General features: G+C 38.3%; 1 pseudogene; it reads right to left on the bottom strand.

Annotated features, from left to right (window-relative positions):
- Positions 1-3,479: 3,479 nt before the first annotated feature.
- On the bottom strand, positions 3,480-5,457 carry LOC136351679 (protein FAR1-RELATED SEQUENCE 5-like; annotated as a pseudogene).
- Positions 5,458-5,795: the final 338 nt, after the last annotated feature.

The raw sequence follows: 5,795 nt of genomic DNA, 5'->3' as shown, positions 1-5,795 counted from the left end.
TGTGCTAGCACCTGTGCACGGCTAGGGTTTTGCTCGGGGAGGAGAGTGACGGCTAGGGTTTCTCATGTGATGCAGTACCTCCACCAGTCACGCCCCTCACGAATATATCGGATCCATGACTTGGGCCTCGAAGGCCCGTAGGACTCCTATTCGGATCCTTATCTGAATTAAGATTATATTGGATCTCCATCCAATCCCCTTATTCCGGCCCATTAAGCGTGCGACCCTATAGGTTCATATACACTTGGCTGTAACCTAATAACTCCTCTTCGGTCCACGTGTCAACAGCGGTCCCTAGCAGAACGTAATGACCCACGGACGTACATAAAGATCGTATCGACTAAACCTCTAGTGTATACTTATATGAACCCCTTTGCCTCACGATATCGATTAAGCTTAAGGCTATATATGTGCCATCCTCTAATAGCTCAATCATTCACTCGAACTTGTGATAGATTACATAACTTGTGATTGACTCCTCAATCACCTTTGGCATGGCCATGCACTTCCATAATCTATAACATCAAGGGGCCCGGAGATATCTCTCCATAGGAGGGGCAAATCCCATCTTGATTATTCATATCCCACTACATGTTTCATAGCATACCCGAAAACTACTTTTATAACTACCCAATTACGGAGTAGCGTTTAGCAGTCCCTAAGTAAGCTACTACATATGTTGGGAACCATGATAATCTCAGGTCTAAGGATTCAACACCAACACTAAATGAGATCACTGACGACACAACACATATGGCTCTTGCAGTATCTCATGTTGGGTCTATCCAACAACATGTTCACCAACACGTGTCCACATTATTAATTTGGTATCTCTATACCATGATCCATAAGACATGATCGTCAATTAATACATGTGCTGATCATTTAAACATATTTGTTCTACATATGATATTTGATCAGGGATCCTTTAGAAATAGTAACAAACAACATAAATAGTCCCATGAAAGAATCATATATTCATTAACTAATAATAGTGAGTTATCTATTTCAAGGAACAATGTCGAATAAATATATAAACATAGTATGTGATACAATCATCTTTATAATTGGCTATAGGGCATATCACCAACAACCCGATCACCATAAGACAAGAAAGCTGAGTTTGCAGACAATCTCCTTTCAATTCTATTAACAAGAGGATAATTGTCATTGGTACCTCCTTTTACACTCTCCCTCCGTTCTGATATGTTGTAACCAACGTCATAAAAATGAAACATAAGGAGTATATATTGTATATACAACAACCAGCTCCCAATACACAGGTTTTTTGATTATTGCACTATGCATGATAATTTTTGCCTCGGAGGGTGAATAATGACACTGGAAGCCAGAACATCTCTGAACTTCAGAGTTCCTTCTTGTAAGCATATATAATGTGATCCTGAAGGCTTCTTATTAATTGATGAACCCACGAATCGATGTGAGAAATAAGCAGAAAATTTCACAATGGAAAAAAAAAGGTTGTTCTCCGTGCCCGATCATCCCCACAATGTTGCCAAGAAAGAACAGTGAGAAATCTCAAGGAATTAAAAATGCTAGGCGCAACAAGTTTGTTACACAACTTCCATGAGCATATGAACAGTGTACATCTAGCTTAGTCATAAATCACGTCACAATGTAATGCTCTGGTTCAATTAGTCCATGGCTCACGTCATATCTGCTTGCTTAATTGTGGAGATGAGCAGCACTCCTCACATCACATTGTTGTGCTCTGGTTCAGTTAGCTAGTCTGCTAGTGCCATCAATAATACTGCTAAACTGCAAGTCTTCTTATGATTAAATAAACAACATTTAATTTTTGGACTAAGATATGAGAGTGATTCTCAAGAGGTACCAAATTTTTTTACTGTAAAATTAAGTATCTCTCAGCTTCTCCAGTGCTAGATGTTATCAAATTTGCATTGATATTGTCGACGTTTGATGTCGCGATTCCGGTATTTGCATAGTATGGGGAATGTTGGTACTAGGATATATGCGAGATTGTAGTAAAAAAGATGGAGACGAGGATTTTTATACAGGTTCGGGCCCCTGAATTGTCAGGTAACAACCCTACTCCTGTTGGCCGAAGCCGGTCTTTGCTCTTATTTACCATAATCACACCAGTAGAATATTTGGGGTAGCCTTTCTATCTGTTGTCGATATGGCGGTCTGAAGTGCTGACACGTAGTCGACAATAAAGTAGTCTTCCTCCTCGAATCCGTGTCCAGCGAGATCAGAGACAGCGTTAGATCCCTCTTGACGGTAGTCGTAGCTACCGTATGGGGACTACTAGGCTTATCTCCGATGTTGATATCCGGCGGCTTGTCTTGGCGTATGTTGGCTTGTATATTGATCTATTGTTTCGTGTCCCCTCTCCTCCTAGGGGGCCTTGTATTTATACCCATAGGTATCCCTTGTCCAAATAGAACTAGGGAAACCAATATGGATACAATCCGAGTAGTCCTTGTCATTTTCAAGTAGAACTCTAGTTGTCTTTCCTTATCCGGAACTCCTCCTATATCCGAAGGTTGTTTCCGTATAAGACATGGTATATAGTGGGTCTTGCCGTGATTTAGTCAACTACTATCTGCTATGTGGGAACCGGCTCATCGGACGTTGTGGAGGAACGTCACAGCGTAACATAGCCGGGGCAATCCACCATCCAATCTAATCCAACGCCTCTCTGCCCACTGCTCTATTTGTTAAGTGCAAGTTGGTAGTTGTCAGAGACACTCAGTTATAATTAACTGCTGATGATCACGCTAATTAACTGATTAACAGCAAAGCTAGTGGCTTCATTCATCTACTAGGCATCTAGGACACTGAAACTTCTCCTCAAACAATTTAGCTCAAAAAATTTAGATTGATGGTATCCATTTTATAACACAACTGAGTCTGCAAATATGTGGCAGAACTGAATAAAAATATTGTAATAAATGAAATTCTAATAATAGCTTGGATCTTTAAGCAACAAGTCTTACAAAGTCGTGTAATGATCAAAAATCTCTACACTGGAACCCTGCATTGTTAAGAGAATAAGTTAGCATAGGACAACAAATCGTTTCTAAAATTTCTTAAAATACAAGATAATTGGAATTGTACAAAGAAGTCTACCATCAGTAGTTCAGTGTAGCTACTGATGAACTCATATCCCTAAAAATCGTTCTCATTTCTTCTACAACAATTCTCTGCAGCTAATTGAGTTTGTGCTAATATGTTCCCATCTTCTTGTCTACAAGAATTCTCTGCTGGTAATTGAGTTTGTGCCGATATGTTCCCATCTTCTTGTTCCTGGGCAACATAATAGTGTGAAGGTCTACAAGAAATATGATATATTTTCACAATAAGAAAAAAATAAGGCAAGAAAATCAATCTATATGATAAAGAAACATACAGTAGGAGATTGATGTGCAGCAGTAACTTTAGAGGTGCTTTTTTGTTTTTCTTGTGCTGTTTTTTAGTCCAATTTCGTTATCTCTTTAAGCTTTTATTCTGAACTGGTTCTTCTTCAGCCGTGCAGCTCTTAGATGTACTTTTGGTGCTTCTAGGATCATTTGCTCATCACATTCAGCATCATGATTACTTTGGCATGCATTCATTCGGCCTTTAACTTGCTTGCTAAGGCTATCGAGTGTATTCTCAATAAGAATACAACATTCTTCAGAGTTGGCTGCTTCAGTAGCCAAATTGACAAATTTATGAGAAAGAACTTTGTAACGAAGTATTGCAGCCAAATTTGGATTTTCAATAATATTCTTTCCTCTACAATCCTGAATAGTTCCAGACCGTGCTTCTCGAGTCCATCGCTTCAAAATGTAATGAGGTGGTAGTAACTTAATATTCATCAAATCAAGGACCTTCAAATACATGGGCACATAATATCCCTATTCTCTCAAACTGACCACAGCTGCATGAAGCTGTCTCTGTAGAAATATTGCCAATAACATTGTATTCCTCTTCAAATATTGGATCATCAGAAAGAATACCAATTGCTACTGTGAACTGGTAGTTCCCATCTAATACATTAGTGCATGCCACAGTAGATCTCTCATATCCTGTTTGGAAACATTCAAATATCACAGGAGTGTAAATCTTACTTGCTTGGAGCAACATGGGTGACCTCATCTTGATTCTAGGTAGTTTTTCCCTGGATTCATATTCTGATTTCAGTTCATTGTCCCTCTTGCCTTTCACAACCCTTTCAAAATGATTGAAAAATCGAATAATATCAAGATTCGATTTCAAGTGAATTTTCAGGTCATTGTTCAGGCTCTCACTTAATTGTGTGCTTCGCATGCCCAATGTAAAAACATCTCTCATGTAGCATTCTGCCCACTTCTCCCTTACTTTATATATACTATCAAGCCATGTTTGTTTTTGTACTTTCTTTCTCATAGCATCAAAAGCTTCTTCAAACTTCACTTTATCATCATGGTCATACATGCAAGAACTGAATTCTGTAAGCATATTTGTTTCACTGTTCCTATTACTAGGTAAATGCTTGGTGGCATTTTGCATTATATGAAAAGTGCATAATCCATGCCATGCTTCTGTAAATACATGCTCAATTGCCTTTCCCATTGCAATATCTTGGTCTGTGTATATAGTTCTATGTTGCTTTTGATTATGTGTTGCCAGAAAAGTATCAAAAAGCCATTTGAATGACTCAAATGTCTCATCATATAAGAGGGCAGCACCAAAAATAGCAGTTTCTCTAAAATTATTGAATCCAGTGAATACACCAAATGGCCTATACTCCCTGTTTGTTTCAAAAGTAGTGTCAAAAGTTATAACATCACCAAAATGAGCATAGTCAACAATCATTTTAGCATCAGCCCAAAATATATTTGTGATTTGGTCTTCACAATCCAGTTGTACAGCATAATGGAAAGATGGATTTTCAGTGACTTTGTCCTGAAAGTATTTTAACATACTACTTGCTTCACCGTACATTAGCTCCTTTTGGTGCTTAGTATGCAAATAATTTTTGTGATCCTAACGAGTATAACTGAGATTGCAAGATCCACCAACATGTCTACTAGCTAATTCATGAGCAGCTTTGGGTCCAATACCTGAATCATTGGCCATTTCAATTTCGAAAGCCTGGACTTCAGAAATCTTTCGTTGTGATGGCATAAGGTGGCATGTTTCCTTCAAGTGGAGCATGTGATTGTGCTCAAGAACAAGATCAAATATATCATAGTTTGCTGTTTCTTGATCTATTGTAAGGCCTATTCAGACTTGGCAATCAGTCCTAGTTTCAGCTCGCGATTGCTTAGTACTGTGATCTCTTTTATTAGCTACCCGGTGACCCTCCTTGCTACAAACATATCTGCAGGAAGTAATTTTCCCATCAAATTTACTTGGGTTTGAGTACCTCTTTCTGACACTAAACCCAATCTGACCTTCATAGTACTCCCAGAATTTACAAGCCTCATCTAAGGTGCTGAACTTCATGCCTATTTGAGGTATCCAACTAGGTATGGGATTTGCTCTGCGAAAACACACAGAAAAAAAAACTATTGATGCATAATAATTTTCAAAGATATGTTTATTGTATGACTACGGACTAGTATATATGTTGCACTTCACTGCCGGTTCATGCTCTCTGAACCCATGCTCCAAATAATATGTTGTTCAGAGTATATACCATTATGATTTTATCTACCGGATCATTTTGATCTTTATTATACGAGTAAACAGGTGATGAAATCAACATTATTGTGAAGCATAATCGAACTAGTCACCATTATGATTTCCCTCCTGGTTTTAATCAGCATTGATCTGGTTTTCCA

The sequence above is a fragment of the Oryza sativa genome, chromosome 9 (assembly GCF_034140825.1).
Source record: "Oryza sativa Japonica Group chromosome 9, ASM3414082v1".
NCBI lineage: Eukaryota > Viridiplantae > Streptophyta > Magnoliopsida > Poales > Poaceae > Oryza > Oryza sativa.
This window is presented reverse-complemented; position numbering and strand designations above follow the sequence as displayed.